This window comes from Triturus cristatus, chromosome 6 (assembly GCF_964204655.1).
Source record: "Triturus cristatus chromosome 6, aTriCri1.1, whole genome shotgun sequence".
In the NCBI taxonomy this organism is placed as follows: domain Eukaryota; kingdom Metazoa; phylum Chordata; class Amphibia; order Caudata; family Salamandridae; genus Triturus; species Triturus cristatus.
The window spans coordinates 1,903,800,448-1,903,818,041 of record NC_140589.1 but is presented as its reverse complement, the minus strand read 5'-3'; the positions used below and the strand labels follow the sequence as shown (position 1 = coordinate 1,903,818,041).

Genomic DNA, 17,594 nt, shown 5'->3' with positions numbered 1-17,594 from the left:
TCATGTTCGGTATTTGTGTAAGGTCCCTCCAATCGTGGTACGGGGTTGGTTACCTCCCAACCAGGGAAAGTCCCACCTTGGTCATAGATACGAAGGGTCAGCACTGCACGGGCAGTAGTCACCGGATTCAGACCTATGTGAAAGGCGATATAGGGAGTGACCATCTCTACCACAATTGTGGTTGATAAGCTGTGTGATGGAGGTGCGGAGAAACAACCACAGCCATCTCTCATGGGTAGGGGGGTCGTTAGCAGCTTAATAATAAACACAAACACCGTCGCTGCAAGAAGTCATACTAATGATGTATAGAGGTATCTGGTGAAAAGGGCTCTAAAAGTGTACAGTATCCATGAGCAGCGCAGCCGTTGAAGAGTACAGATCAAGGGATCCATATAGGCCCATTAATTGTATTTATTATGATTGCCCGTTGTCCACTTGTGGACGCTATGTGGCTGGTAAAACCATTGGTGGTGAGGCAATTATTCAAAGGGGGAATAGAGGTCCGAGATCGCAAACCTCTATGTGTGCCTTTAAGCTAAAGAAATAAAACCAATCACAACCCGGGGCATTGCTCCCAACGCGTTGTTACATCCATGTTAAAAACGCTCCCGCCATGTAACCAGGCGACCGGCGTGTAGACGTCAGCCTCGCTGGATGCCTGAGTGGAAAGAATATAGAACATGGCGAATCCCCCTGATATACAAGATACCCCCCCACCCAAGCAGGAATGAGAGGCGTGTAGATGCCATTTGGAAATCTGACCTAAAGGGGCTTGCCTGATTAAGCAGATATGCCATGTCAGGGGCGGCAGCAGATGTCAGCCGGTCATGAGGGAGGAGGGCGGTGATGCATCTTTCTCCCCCGCAGAGGATGCTGCAATGAGTCAATTGCCGGAGCGCGCGCGCTTCTCACTAATTAGGAAGCCGCGCCAAAAAGCCCCTGTGGAGTGAAGTGTCACCATCCATTGCGGTGTGGGGATGGGATAAATTCTATACAGAACCCAGAAAGAAGGAAGCATAGAAAAATGAGTAGAGTATATAGTAAAAAGTCTTGACCCATAAGTCAATATTTGTATAAAAGAGTTTCGTCTAGATAGACGAAGCTGTGGTAGAATAGTAGGGGGAGGCGTGGGGCCAATATGTCTTATAAAATCAAAAGAAACACTATGTTTAGTTGTATATTACAAAACATATACATGTTTAAAACATCATCATGTAGTTTTCATATGATGATGACAGCCAGTGTGTTTGCTTAATCAGAATTTTGCATATTTCAAATACTTGGGTATGTTTGTTTATAAGCAGGTTGTATACAGTTAGTATTTGCTATGCTTCTCAGACGGTGAATCTTCCGCTACAATATTGTGTTCACAGCATTTGACCAGAGAAGGCTTATCATGTTGCTGTTGTCATAATTTACATATTGCGTATCAGAGTACAGCTATTTTTAGGCAGGTTGTGAACACCAAGTATGAGCCATACTTATCAGATCGTAAATCTTCTGCCACATCGTTGGATCCATATCAGGGAAGAGGTGAAGAAAAAGGGCAAAAAAAGGGAGTGAGAGAGAAGGGGAGGTACATGATGATTTGGAATTGTCCATCTGGTAAATGTATCTAATTGCTCAGAGTGGTCACAAAACCACACAATTCAACGGTATTGAGTCAACGGGTGATAGAATCCACCCGTTCTATCTAGCGGCATTCTAGTCTTCGGAGAATCTCGTTAATATTATCACCTCTTTCCGGTATGGTGGCCACGTCGATCACCTGCCATTTGATCTCATCAGCAGTGTGGCCCATTGTCGGAATGTGTGTTACCAAGGGTGAGTTCAGTACTCTGCATCTTATTCTACTGTGATGTTGACTGACCCGCACCTTAATTGGTAGCAAAGTCTGACCAATATATATCAAATGACAAGGACAATTGTCCAAACCTAACCTCTTGACTTTCAATAAAGAAAATGGTACATCATTCTATGGAAAGATCGGACTTCATTTCTTCCGTCACGCGAGGGAAAACCTCACACATCCCCAAAAATTAAAAAACCGTTTGGGAGTAGAAGCTATCTCGTCTCGCATGTAAGCCTGGAAGGTTCGAATATTAAAATCATCCAGTAAAGACAAGCTCTCTACTATATATAATATGTATAAACAGCGACGCACGAAACAGCAATTGAATCATCTGGACAGACCGTGGCCCCTGGGGCCCGCCGCTGCCACCATAAACACAGTCAGGCGTTTTACAAGGAGCGTGGCAAAATAAGATCCGCCGTCCTGGGAATCTTTTATTGAACCAATAGAAGCAGCACAGAGCTAAGGCTACAGCCTCCGTATTCAGAGTGATGTCAGATGACATCAGCTCTGGAGATCACATAGGCGGCCTGCTTCTGGCCTATGAATATTTTACAGCCTGCTTAAAGCCTCCTGTAGGATGTCAGAGAATGGCACGGGGTTAAGCCACCAAAAGGCTGCAAAATTCAAGCTGGCGATTGTGAGAAGACGACAGCGGGGTAACCAGGGGGTTTGGAGGGGAAAGGGGAAATGGAGGCAGTTGTCAGGCCATGGGTAGAACATTGTGATGAAAAGTGAAGGGCCAGTTAGGAAAAATAATTTTGGTTTGGAGGTCTGGTGGGTGGTTTCTATAACATGGGGAAAAGGGGTAAGGAGGGCTAATGTTTGTGGGGGGCATAGAGGTACTAGGCAAACTGGGGCAGGCACTACTGCAGGTAGAGAGTCAGTGTGGGAAGTCAAGCTTGGGTAAAGCAGAAGTCTTTAACAAAGTGGGGTGAGGAGGAGTAGTAGAAAGTTTTTCGCAAAATCAAATCCTACCACTGTACATTGGTTAGGTGCATATTGCCCTGTGGTGAGACGTAGGCAAAAGAAACAAGCATTTACAATGCTATAGGTGTCGCAATTGTGAGTTTGCAACCTATTGCATTATAAACAAGAGTAAACAAATAGAAAAAAATGGCAGGCCACTCTTTTTTTTCTATTTAATTACTTTTGCTACAATCGCGGCACCCGCGCTTTACCTTTAACTATGTTAAAGTAAAGCGCGGGTGCCACAATTGTAGCAAAAGTAAACAAATAGAAAAACATCTATTCGTTCACTTTTTCAACAATCGTGGCACCCACACTTTAGCTTAACATGGCCAAAGTGAAAAGAAAGTAAATAAATAAATAATAAAAAGCATTACACAATATAAAAACATTTTTTTTTTTTTAAAGCGCTGTGTTAGGGCGCGGTACATGGTGGCCCGTGAAGCGCGGAATGAACACAAACAGAGTGCTTACCCACATGTGAAAGATCCAGTCTGGGTGGGTGGGGTCAAAAGGAGACAGGGCGGTAATAAGGAGGGACTAAAAAGCCTCACAATCGAAAGCCAGCGTTTAGCATGAACTATGACGGCAGCCAATGAAAAGGGGCGGAGCCTACACTCCACTTCTGAAATCAGCTCGATTACAAGAAGCCTTGCATGCGCGCTACAACGCAGGTCTGCGAGACCTAAAAATGATTGTCCTGGCCCCTTCTTGTACCTCTTCACTAACATCCCAGTACCCCGGTTACAACTCTTCTTCCATACACTCTGCAGAATCCTAATACGACTGATCTGGGCAGGAGCTCGCCCCTCTATTCGGTGGGATACACTCACACTTCCCCCTGGAATGAGGCGGCCTTGGAGCCCTGGATTTACACCTTTACTACTTAGCAGCCCAATGCCACCACACGTATCGCTGGTACCACTCAGATGCCCTGATACCTTACCTGCGCCCAGAGCGGGCGCTGCTGGAGGGAATATTACACTCTCAGATCTTATCCAAGGCATACCACTAGACACTGCAGACATACAGACTGTATCACCCACGTGCTGGACATGGCGGTGCCTGCGACGTATGCTGGGGGGCGGCCCCCACTATTCCAATGCTATTACGATACATGACAATCCTTGGCTCCCGCTCACCCGGGAGAAACTAGTACAATGTACACTACACCGGCATAACTAATACACCAGAGGGGACCTGTTCCCATATAGGCATGTTGCGCCCTTGGTGGAGGGCCCATGGGAGGGGGACATGTCATATATGGACTGTTTAATTTTTAGACGCCTTTGTAACACTCTGAGATCGCTGGTACCCATCTATCCACTACCCACCAAAGACTTCTCTCCGTGAACACTGACCATGGTAGACACTTGAGAGACCATATGACCTCAAGAATATATCGAGCATGTATTTCATTGAGGCCTGACACTACAGGGCGGGTGCGAGGGATATGGGCAGCGGAACTAGGGGTGACGATAATTGATAAAATGTGGACATACTGTTGCACACAAACGCGGAGCACATCAATGTCAGAGACACAATCTCTTACACTTTAAATTTCTGCACCGTTACTACCTATTGCCTGATGCTATTACAACATTCAACCACACTAGACCTGATAACTGCATGAAGTGCAAGGGGGAGGGAGCTGACCTTACTTCGACTTGTCCGATTGTACGTGCCTAATGGGTAGCAGTGTTCAAACATAACTCTGCCATGACTGACATTGAACTCGTGCCCAATCCCCTGGTGGCACTGCTGTGCTACACCCTCAATATATCATGTTCTAATCGCTGACTGGTCTCCCTGGCATAACTGCTGGGTAAACGGGAGATAGCACTGTACTGGGGAAGCGCTTGCACCCCGGTTGTCTTGGAATGGCTTGGGAGCATGAGCCGATGTGAGAGAGTGGGCGACGATTATGCACACTGCCAGTCTCTCGCCGCGTGCCCTGGGGATATTTGGTCACCTTTCCATGTCTTCCTACGGTCAATAGAGTCAGAAACTACTGAGTAAGGCCCCACTCCATGACCGCACTAGACTGACTAATGTCCTATATGAGATGTACCTGCATGCTTCCAGATTACCACTACTATGACCTGGAAACACACATATACCTGAAATGATTAACGGAGTATTGAATATTTAACCATTTAAGTTGTTGGTGATAAAAATGATGTCTCTTTTACCTCTCCCTCCTGAATGATGTGCAAACATCTTGGTTGTTAATTTGTAAAAATCAATAAAGAAATACAAAAAAAATCTAAATTCTTCTTTTCAGAAATATATAGCTTTCCAAGATCACCCATGTTTTTTAAATCTGTTTCCATCCCGAAATGCAAGTTGTTTAAAACCACTAAGATTAGGGAAATTGATTAGCTCTTTGAAAAATACAAAAGCTGTGGTAAAAATGTTTTTGATACAACACTGCTTGTTCCTGGAAGTAGGAATATGAAATATTTAATTGATGCCATTTTTAGACAAAACTGTTTCCTTATCCAACACATTCCCCCATTCCACTGCTCCCCAAGAAACCAAAAAGCATCTTTATTTTGGCTACTTTCACAGTGGACTTGAGAGGAATGTTCAAACCCTGAGTATCTTTATGATCCAGAGGATGTTGGAAAAAAAGGAAGCATATTTGGCATGGATACTTTATGTGGAAAAAAAGAGTTATGAAGGAGTAAGCGCAAATTACCCCAAATATAAAAAAAGAGCCAATCACTGGGGCAGGAAAGCCTCAGCAGCTAAGGGGTTGAAATGCCTCTTTGCCATAACAGTGGTGGAGTGCGCCACAGGAAAGGAGTTGGGAAACCCCCCCAAAAAAAAATGTGGGTGGCGCAATACTAACGTATATACAGATATATCTCTCTCGATCCTAAACAGACCTGGGTTTGTAAAGATACAGTTTGCCAGAGATGGAGGCAGATTGCAGCTCACTACCCAAGACCTGCAGACCTGTCAGATAAATCAACCATATGCAGATTTGCAAGGTGTCTCCAAAGGTTAGTGCCGGGTATAGGGTGCTTTCTGATGCTTGTAGTAGTTCTGTTTCTTGTTTTACATCCAGGAACGACCCATGCACGCTTCCTCTCCTTGTATACATCCTCCAAGCACATCTAGCTTCATTCAGAATGTATTTCAGAGGGAAAGATTTTTTAATGCAAAAATGCAGTGGCAGCTGCCACCGAAAAGTACGGGTGGGCGGGGGTAGAAAAATCAATAACAATACTTATCTGGCTGCCAGCCGCCACCTCAGTCGAGCTCCGCCCTCGTCTGTTCCTCCCGGAAGCAGGAAGCACACACAGGCTCCCCTAAGCCAATCACAACGCTTCTGTCACCAAAGACGGCCGGCCACATCATCATGCGCACTTGAATGCCCCAATCACTCCTCCCCTGCTGGCTATGACTACAGTCTCACCCCGCCCAGTAAACCTCCATCAGTGAGGAAAAATAAAATCATAATGCACAGAGGTGGCAAAATGCAGGGGTGGGTAATTCATATCGCCCGAGACATTAAGATCTATTGCAAGGGCAAGAAGTTTTCATTACTGTTTTGTCCGAAGGACAAGTAGGCAGTAAATTATGCTAAACTGAGACCTCTTCAAATTGTCAGTGTGTGTCGCCCACAGTGTAATCATGTAACCCACGCACACATGACACAATTTACAGCAGGGTGCAGAAAGCCTGTTTTCGATTACGGAGCCCGCCTGGGCTATCGAGCGAAGCCAGGTGAAATGAGTGATAAAGGTCTCTGCTCACCACAGGTACCGACTGTAGTAAATGGTGAGTTGTGATGCAGGCGGTGATTGTTTACCGCTTATAGTACATTGGACACAGCTTTTGGGTCTAATACTCAGGAAATCACAGTGACGAGAGTGCACAGGGAGTTTAAAAATTCGAGCTCTGTCTCTTGTGCGTGCGGGGTAAACCACGCAACTACACAAAAGATCTGAGACCTTTTTCAATTAAGTGCAGTGTGTTCACAATGTAAAAGCACAGCTTGAAGTTTGTGCAGCTCGGAATTTTCAAAACCAGCACATTCAAGAGCGAATGGTCTGTAGTATTTCCTTAGATCACGGGGCGGACATGGAGCTTTGAACACTCCCAGCAATGGCAGGTAGGAAACTGGCTTCTCTCCTTCTTGCTTCTACCAGACTTTAACTTTATTCACCCTTCTGATCCTGCCCTCCACCCTTGGGCCTCTCGTGCTGAACCCAGGTCGCTCCCCCCCCCCACGCTTGCAGTAAAGTACTCGGATTTCTTGTCATGCAGTTCTTGGGCCCCTCCCTTCACACACTGCTTGCCGTCTGTGCTTGATGGCTCCGTCTCTACTGTCTCAACCAAGTCTACATCAAAGCCCTTACTTTCCCTGTAGGGCTGTCGTGCATCCCACAGACCCACCCCTATTGCTTTCATTTTCACGAGCCTCTAATTTCTAAACCAGTGCCTGCACTACGCTCTTTTCTCCCCCCTATGGCTCTGCATTTATTCCTTCACAAGCACCCAGGAATCGGAGGCCAGAAAAAGAAAACAGAAGGGGCAAGTTTACTAGAAGGCAGGATTGCAGGGATATATTTACCACAAACTAAAAACCTAAGCCTTACTGTCTGCGATACGATATCACCAAACTCTTGCACTTGAAACTATGAGAGGCTTTATATACTGTTCTGTGCAGCGCCAAGCATGAATTAAAAGCAGCACTGGGCGCTAGACTGAGGGTCTTTTTTTAAGTCAGGACAAAAGCCATCCATGAACATCTGCTACGTGATGCGACCTCACGCCGTCACAGAGCCTATAGCCAGGGCCACTGGAATTATGGGATTGAACGTCTGCGGCGATTTTCACACAATTATATATTTGCCGCATCTGCCACATAATACATCATCGGCTGCATAATACCCAGATTTAAAAAAAAATATTTGTTTCTAGCTCAAACGGTTAAAAAAGTTACTAAAAAAGCGACGATGCGTTTTGCTGCGCAGTGGAAGCCTCTTTGCAAAGCTGGACTGGTCACCTTTCTGTTGCTTATTGCTGTATTTGGATGTTCAACCAATACTAATGAGTTGCAAACAATACCCACAGGGTGTCACCAAGCTTAAAAATGATGGAATAATGAACTAATACTATTACAAAATGTGCTGCATTATGTTTGCTTTTTCTTGCTGCATAATTTACTCAACCTTGCCACATCATTTTGTCCTCTCTTGCCACATAATTCCAGTGGCCCTGGCTATAGCTCTGGTGTGACTGACAACAGGCGTGCTTGCAGCCATTTCAATATCCCACATTTTACCTAATTTACAACAATAACACGGAAGTCTCTGAAAGCTTTTCTTGTCCCTACTACCCCCTGCAAACACTATTAAAGTTAGGGTTAATAACAGTGCTCCTGTGCTGTTTTGCAACTTACTGTTGTTTTAGGTAGCTCTTGTTAAAATGAGTTAACCTTTAAGTGAGCACTACTAATCTTGCAAGATTAGGAAATGGAGGACCAGAAAAATAAAACTCTTGCCAGGATCACACAATGTGGCTAAGTGGTGGTGAGTCTGGGTTAGAGGCTCAGTACCCTCATTTGAAGCTGATAAGCCACATTCCTACAAGAGCCTGGTGCACTGCACACTAAGATAAGGCAGGTTTGTGGAATGGTTACCTCAAATGTACCGGAAGGGGTAAATAAATAAAGGTGCACGTATGGCTGGAGAGTGTGTTTATGCGATGCATTGAAATGGGATTTTTAAAAGTGCACAGAGTAAAGCGAACATAGTAATGTAAATGTGTCCAAATAAATCCTGCTTAGAGTAGATAGGTTGGGGAGGCCCTCTGTTGCTTCACAGCAGCATGACTTGTGGCTGTCAGGCTGTAAATGCCCCTCTGGGCCTTGAAGTCTGTCCTTTGTGTTGTGCTGGCCTTCTCTACCCTGGATTCTATATTACAGCTACATCTTGCAAGAGAGCGGTGCTTGAAATGGCACTACAGAGATATGGTCTGTGCCCCGAGGCATTGAGGAAGGATTGCTTGTTTTTTGTCGTTGGAAAGTAATCCTGTGTAAAGCAAGTGAATACACTAAATGTAGAAAGTGAATGAATGAATGAAATAAATTTATAGTGCGCAACTAAAACCCGAAGGCATCAAGGCGCCTACCAAACAGATCAAAAACCAGAAAACAAAACACCACTACAAGTATGACTTTACAAAAAGATGAGTTTTCAAGGCAGCTCTGAAAAGCTGTAAAGTGGGAAGAGACCTAAGTTCGATTGGGAGATCATTCCACCACTTAGGTGCCAGAAAGGAAAAGGCTTTGCCTCCCCATCTCACTTTCCGGATACGGGGAACCAGTAGGAGAAGCTTGTTAGAGGAAAGCAAGTTCCTGGAGGGGCTATAATGGGACAGAATAGCACCCACACCAGAAGAGCTGCCCCTAGCTAGAGCCCTATAGGTCATACACATGGTCTTAAAGAGTATGCGATCCTCTATGGGCAGCCAGTGTAACAATTTTCTGGCAGAGGTAGCCGAGGCATACCTAGGCAGATCAAGGACAAACCTAGCTGCTGCGTTCTGGGCTACTTACAAGCGCTGCAGCAGACTTCTATTAAGTCCCGCATAAAGCGCATTGCAGTAGTCCAGCCGAGAACCGATAAGAGCAACAGCCACTTGTTTCCTTGCCTGTTGTGAGAGATAGTGTCTAATTTTTCTCAATCTGTATAGAATGCCCCAGCAGGTAGAGACCGTTCTATTAACTTGTTGACACATGTTAAGGGTAGGGTCGATCAGAACGCCTAGATTTTTGGCCGACGAGGTGGGGTCAGGGCACATTCCCAATGAATCAGGCCACCAATCATGTGACCAGACCTTTTCCTTTCTGCCAAACACCATCACCTCCGTCTTCTCCCCATTCAGTTTCAGTGAGTTGTGAATCATCCATTGTCCTACAGCCTCCATACTAGATCTAAAGTTGGAGGCAGTTGACATAACTGACTGGGAGAGAGAGACGAGGATCTGTGTGTCATCTGCATAGGAGACTACCTCCATCTCAAAAGATCTTATAAGTCTGGCAAGGGGGGTCACATATATGTTAAAAAGGGTTGGGCTTAAAGCTGACCCCTGAGGGACCCCACATTGCACAGACGTGGATGGAGATAGAAACTCCCCCAGCTTCACTCTTTGCTCTCTTTGACCAAGAAAAGAGGTCAATAAACACAAAGCTGCTCCATCAACCCCAATCTCCCTCAGACGAGATGACAGGACTGAGGGAGATAGGGTATCAAAGGCTGCCGTAAGGTCCAGTAGGATAAGGAGGGTGGTCTGACCCCCATCTACCCGAGTGCGGATATTATCTAGCACTATGGTGAGGGCCGACTCGGTGCTGTGTTCCCTCCTAAAGCCATGCTGGGAATGATCCAGGCAGCCAGAGCTTTCTACAAAAGCTGCGAGATGTTTATTGAGATGAGTTTCTAACATCTTCGCAGGGGCAGGGAGCAGTGAGATGGGGCGGAAGTTTTTTAAGACCCCAGGATCAAGAGATGGTTTCTTGAGTAGGGGCTTCACTACAGCCCTTTTCCATTGAGGAGGGAAGATACCATCCCTTATGGCCCTATTCATGATGTCAACAAGGGGAGGCAAGAAGGTTTCCCTGTATTGCTTAAGAATCTTAAGGGGACAAATATCCAGAGGTGAACCAGACTTAGTATTAGTCAGGAGGATCTCTAAATCTTGGAGGGAGAGAAGAGGAAAGGATTCCAAATGTCCCCGAGAAGGATTATCCATTAGAGCAATGGGAACCTGAGCCACATCCCTGAATACCGGGGGCTCAATGGTCGAAGTCCTCTGCAACTCCAAGGTGGAATAAATGTCAGAGATCTTTGTCTGGAAAAAGACAGCTATACTGTCACAGAGTTGCTGCGAAGCAGTAACAGGGTCCGGAGTTTGAAGGGACATAAGAGAGTCCACTATCCTAAAAAGCTCTTTAGGAGAGGAAAGAGAGGAGGAAAGGGCCGTAAAGTATTCCTGTTTAGCCCTTATCACTTCCTGCTTATACTTCCTCATCAAGATTCTATGGGCTTCCTTGTTCCTCCAATCCCAACTAGAATGCCAGAGCCGCTCCCGTCTCCTAACTTCCTGTCTGAGAGATCTTAGATGCTCCGAAAACCAAGGGGCAGAAGGCTTTTTTCTCGCTGAATAACGCACCCGGATAGGCGCCAACTCATCCAGTGCGTCAGTAACAGCCTTTTCAAATAGCGTTACCGCCCCCTGAACATTCTCCTCTTGAGAGACAGCCAGGCTGGAAGCCCAAGGAGCAAAGGAGCTATCCGTAATTTTCCTAAAATCCCTACGGAGTTCCATCCTGCTAGGAGCTTTATCATGCCTGTTCATAGTCGGGCAAGACACCACAAACGGGACAGCCAGATGATCGGACCAAGAGAGGAAAAAGGGGTCCCTTACTCCCAACCGCTCATCGTTCGAGAAGATCCCATCAAGCGTATGACCCGCTCGATGGGTAATGCCTCTGACCAATTGCGTCAATCCACAGGCTGACATAACTTCCAGCAGGGAGAGAGTATCGGTAGACTCCAGTGATTCTAAGTGATAGTTTAGGTCTCCCAGAACCGTAAGGTTTTTGCGACCGAAATAGGGTTCTAAGATGTGGAGTAGCTGATGACCAAAGTCCCCTCTGGGACCAGGGGGACGATAAATCAAAATCCCATTGAAAGTGGACTCATGAGCAGCCTTTAGGTAAAAGTACATAGCCTGAAAATTATCTTTAGGGTCTGATAAAGATAAAGTGTGGCAGTAGAAAGTGTCTTTATACAAAATCGCCAGACCTCCTCCAACACGACCAATTCTATCCTGCCGAGACAGACAATAGCCCATAGGGACCGCTTCCACCAAATCAGGACCAGAGGAGTCCCTAGCCCATGTTTCCGTAACAAAGACCCATGAGGGTTTCCTGTCCAATACAAGCTCCTTGAAAGACGTATTGTTTTTTATCAATGAGCGAGCATTGATAAGAATGCAGTCTTCTCCCATCAAATTGATTTCAACCTTGGTGTTATGTGTTGACACATGGGAGATAGGAGGGAGGATCAAATCTCCCGATCCTACCAGTGAACAGCCACAACCCAAAGGAAGTACAAATTTATCCGGTGTGGTCTTATGGGAACATGGGAGTCTGGGGGGTTTTAGCCTAAGTAAGTCACTCATAGAGTATGAACGGGATGTAAAACTTTCCCTGCACTGACCTGATGTCCAGCCGGACAGCCCGTCCTCAGCGCGGACGGGCGCAGACGGGCTGGACTCTGGCGTGACTCTGGCGTCACTGTGGCGCTCACGCTGCGCGCTAACGCTGCGCGTCATAATGACCAGTACAAATAGGGCTCCGCCCCAACCACCTGACTGCTAGAGCGCCGGGGAAGGAGAGAGCTTCCCTGAAACCAACCCAAAATGGCGCCCAATACGATCAGAACGCGAGGGCCAGAGCCGCCAAAAAGCGGTGAGGGACACAATTACAGTGCAGCAGTGCGGAGGGTGAATAAAAACAGGGGAAAAGGACCTAGGCTAACCTAAAAACAACGAAAATACAAAACAGGGGATTTTAAAATTACAAACACGTCTTAAAGTAAGCACAGCGCGCGATGGTGTAGAACCTGGTCCTACAGAAGCTAAGAAACTCAGAAAGAGCTAATGTTACAAACCTCTCCGGAGATGCAGCAGAACAAGTGAAATTGTTCTTACGCTGTGTGCTTTATATCAGAAATCACAAAATGCCAACTACAGGGTGTTCCTATCAAGCTGCCGCAGACTATTTCTGTAGGATGCTTCGATAGAAGTCTCTGGAGCAGGAAGGATTCAGGATTATTGAGTTTTCCACAGGCTCCAAAGGGCACTTCATTCCCTAATAACGCTTCTAGGACTGCCTGAGTAATGTTGGCAAGACTTCTACGGGATAGGCCTAAGTGTGACCCCCCCCCGCACCCACCCACCCCAATCTTGCCGTTATGTATCACAGTGTCACAGATGGAGTCATCCAAATGAAAACCTTACACACTTTCAGAGATGATGCTTTGATCCAAGTGGGACTGAAATCTGAAGACCCGTCCGTTAGTAAAAAAGGAATTGTCTCCTACCCTTCCCAGGACCGCTAGAAAAGTCATGCTTTCCTGAGCAGGACACTCTAATCTAGACACAATCACAGATCGCATTCATATCCACCCCTGACTATTGCCTGAATCTCAAATGCTTTTCGGGAAGCAGCTTGGTTCTAGCCGATATGTCACTGCAGGAAGTGCACGGCCCCACCAGTCTAAGGAGCTGCAGGAACGGTCCCGGAGCTGTGCCAACAGGGGCACCCCCAGTGACACCATCACCAGTGCGGGCCCTGTGGGGCTGAGCCCTCCGTACAGGTCGGTGCCTCTCCCTTCCTTTACACGCCACTGGCTGATGCTGGCGTTTGATGGGAGAGGCACCGCATGCGCAGGGAGTTATGACGGGGTGTGCAGGGAGGGATGCCAGTTCATGCTGAAGTGGCTGTGGCACTGGCAGGGTGGTGCCACAGTTTGTATGGGCAGGGAGAGGGGCAGAGGTGCGCTTTGGCAGTTAGAAGACCAGATGGTAGGTATGTGCAGTGAGCGGACCGGGAGTAGGTGGATACAGTAGGAGGCTTGGTAGACTATGTGTGCAGTGAAAGGCTTCAGATCAGCCAGTGCACGTGATCTGCGAGAGGCTCCGGATTATGTGTCCAGTGAGAGGATCCGCAGTAGACTGTGTGTGCAGTGAGGTTCTTGGGATGACACGATGATGATGTGTGCAGTGAGAGCCGCAGGAGAACAGTGTGCGGCTTAGAAGCAGGCAGTGTGTGCACTCTGTGCAGTGAGAGAGCACGTCATAGCACAGGGAGGGGCTCCGACTTTGGAGCAGATCATGTGTGCAGCGAGGGGCTCCTGAACAGATTGTGTGAAGTGAGGGGCTCCTGAACAGATCGTGTGCAGTGAGGGGCTCTTGTGTGCAGTGAGGGGCTCCTGAATAGATCATGTGCAGTGAGGGGCCCTCGTGTGCAGTGAGGGGCTCCTGAATAGATCGTGTCAAGTGAGGGGCTCCTGAATAGATCGTGTACAGTGAGGGGCTTTCGTGTGCAGTGAGGGGCTCCTTAACAGATCGTGTGCAGTGAGGGGCCCTCGTGTGCAGTGAGGGTCCCTCGTGTGCAGTGAGGGGCTCCTGAACAGATCATGTGCAGTGAGGGGCTCTCGTGTGCAGTGAGGTTCTCTGGATTACACGCTGAGGATGTGTACAGTGAGAGCAGCAGGAGTACAGTGTGTGGCTTAGAAGCAGGCAGTGCGAGGGGCTCCTGAATAGATCGTGTGCAGTGAGGGGCTTTCGTGTGCAGTGAGGGGCTCCTGAATAGATCGCGTGCAGTGAAGGGCTCTCGAGTGCAGTGAGGGGCTCTCGTGTGCAGTGAGGGGCTCCTGAGGAGATGGTGTGCAGTGAGGGGCTCTCGTGTGCAGGGAGGGGCTCCTGGGTAGATCGTGTGCAGTGAGGGGCTCCTGAATAGATCATGTGCAGTGAGGGGCTCTCATGTGCAGTGAGGGGCTCGAGTGCAGTGAGGGACTCCTGGGTAGATCGTGTGCAGTGAGGGGCTCTCGTGTGCAGTGAGGGGCTCCTGGGTAGATTGTGTGCAGTGAGGGGCTCTCGTGTGCAGTGAGGGGCTCCGGACTCCGGGTCCGACCTTTAACAGCAGGTCTGCCGAGTCCTGGGGTTCAGATAAGGGAAAAGGCTCACCTGCACCGGTGTCGTGTCCTTTGAAACCAGGGCTGCGGGCGCCTTCTTCCGGCAACAACCCCAGCCCTGCCGGAAAGAGGAGCTGCGGCCAAACACACTAAAGGGAGAGGCACTCCCGGGCCAGAAATGAGAAGGAGTGCGGCGAGTGTTACCCCCCCCCCTCCCCTCCCCTCCCTGCACTGCCAGCCGCCCTGCCCTGACCCTTGCCCTCAATGCCGCTCCACTCACCGCGCCCTGGTTATCGCCCCCTTTGAAACCCATTCGTTTTCTCCGTAGGTGAGGCAATGCCCCCTCCGCCCCTTAATACCAGCCGCCACGAGCATCAGTTACATTACACAAGGGTACATTCATTTTTTTTAGGGGGAGGATAAGTGATTTGCCCAGAATCACAGGAGATGGAACAGACGCCGAAACTCCAACCTGGTCTCCCAGCTCCAGAGTCGGCAGGTCAGGCCCTTACGCCACAATTACATCGCAGACAGAAGGGGGGAAACAAAACCCCTCTCACTCAGTACCTTCCCCGGCTCCAGTCCTCCCACACCGACAACTCACCTGCAGCAGATCACACGGCGCGCTCTCTTCACACGGCACCACAACTCACCTGCAGCAGATCACACGGCGCGCGCACTTCACGCAGCACTTCGAGATGAAAGTAACTCTATGGCTGGCATCCAGGGCATGTGTGGTCGCCCCACCCCTGCCATTACCAGTGACGTCAGAGTGTGGCATGGGGAGGGGTCAGACGGGGGCAGCCTCAGCACACCTTCCAACCACCCCCACCCGTTTCGGGTAACAGGTTTCAGGACGGAGGATAAGAGGCGGAGCCTACAAACAAGTTTGTCGTTATTAAAACAATTCAGGAATAAGCGTTAAGGTGTCATTAAAGATACATTCTATACATTAAGGCAGATCTCCTAACACGCCCCCAGCCCCCCTCACTCTCTGATTGACAGGCGTGAGTGAGCCCGGGTCATTTCTAAAAGAGAAACAGAGATATGTTCGGCGGCTGCTCGGGGGGAACAGAGACAAGAAAAGCTGAAAACAGCCCCCAGAGAGCGCTCCCGATGCGGATATTTTACCCTCTCACAGCTGCAGCTCTGCCACGGACAGTCCAATACTCCTGGCTGTGAGAAGAGGATACAAACAAGCATTGGCGCTGTGATTACATTCTGTAAAGCATACCTGCCAAGGGTTCAGATTTGCTGTGTGTGACATTTTCATAATTTCAGTGCAATTATGAGTGACATTTCAATGACTACGAGTGACACTTTCCTGCGAGCAAAACCGAGCAATGAAGACGATTGAAACATATAAATATTAGAAATTAGACCCATCTGAGCAACAAGAAACTCTAAAAAGATCGTAAAACTGCTGCTACACTCCAGAAATGGAAGGACGCAAACCAACCTGACACATGGACCCCAGACAGGCCACTTGTTACTGATCGGAAGTCTTAGCTTCTGCTCCAGCGGGAAAGGGTACATTTACATATCCTCCCTGCGTCACAGACCCGTCATCACACTAACTCATTCACGCACGCATCCATTGGTGGGGCCCATAACACCATCACTCATACGTCTCCCTCGAATCTGCACACACTAACTCATTCACGCACGCATCCATTGGTGGGGCCGATAACACCAACACTCATACGTCTCACTCGAATCTGCACACACTAACTCATTCACGCACACATCCATTGGTGGGGCCCATAACACCAACACTCATACGTCTCACTCGAATCTGCACACACTAACTCATTCACGCACTCATCCATTGGTGGGGCCCATAACACCAACACTCATACATCTCACTTGAATCTGGACACACTAACTCATCCACGCACGCATCCATTGGTGGGGCCCATAACACCAACACTCATACGTCTCACTCGAATCTGCACACACTAACTCATTCACACACGCATCCAATGGTGGGGCCCATAACACCAACACTCATACGTCTCACTCAAATCTGCACACACTAACTCATTCACACACGCATCCAATGGTGGAGCCCATAACACCAACACTCATACGTCTCACTTGAATCTGCATACACTAACTCATTCACGCACGCATCCAATGGTGGGGCCCATAACACCAACACTCATACGTCTCCCTCGAATCTGCACACATTAACTCATTCACGCATGCATCCATTGGTGGGGACCATAACACCAACACTCATACGTCTCACTCGAATATGCACACACTAACTCATTCACACACGCATCCAATGGTGGGGCCCATAACACCAACACTCATACGTCTCACTCAAATCAGCACACACTAACTCATTCACGCACGCATCCATTGGTGGGGCCCATAACACCAACACTCATACGTCTCCCTCGAATCTGCACACACTAACTCATTCACACACGCATCCATTGGTGGGGCCCATAACACCAACACTCATACGTCTCACCCGAATCTGCACACATTAACTCATTCACGCACGCATCCAATGGTGGGGCCCATAACACCAACACTCATACGTCTCCCTCGAATCTGCACACATTAACTCATTCACGCATGCACGCATCCATTGGTGGGGCCCATATCACCAACACTCATACGTCTCACTCGAATCTGCACACACTAACTCATTCACGCACGCATCCAATGGTGGGGCCCATAACACCAACACTCATACGTCTCCCTCGAATCTGCACACATTAACTCATTCACGCACGCATCCAATGGTGGGGCCCATAACACCAACACTCATACGTCTCACTCGAATCTGGACACAGGAGAAGAGAAGCGCTGGACATGTGGGGGGTACCTTATTACCTATAGAAAGAAATATTTACAGTATTTACATATTATACATCTGCACTTCTAGAATCCTAACCTTAGCATCAAGGCACTCCAGCACTCGGTCGATGGACCAATTAGTTGGACTGGTTGATGGTGATTTAGAACCGCCTAAAACACATTTAAAGTCTCAGAATCTTTAATTAATACCCTTCAAAGAATCACAAACTCGTTCT

At 47.9% G+C, this 17,594-nt stretch overlaps 1 protein-coding gene across 3 annotated transcripts in view; it reads right to left on the bottom strand.

Moving 5' to 3' along the window:
- Nucleotides 1-15,326, bottom strand: part of LOC146822386 (uncharacterized) — an 87,405-nt gene extending 72,079 nt beyond the window's left edge. Inside the window, exon 1 of one of the 3 annotated variants that reach the window (XM_085613475.1) lies at nucleotides 15,198-15,326. The gene's annotated coding sequence lies outside the window, so the exon portion shown is untranslated. Of the gene's footprint in view, nucleotides 1-14,596; nucleotides 14,637-15,148 lie in introns of those variants that run through there. The other 2 variants (XM_085613476.1, XM_085613478.1) reach the window with 2 other exon arrangements.
- Nucleotides 15,327-17,594: the final 2,268 nt, after the last annotated feature.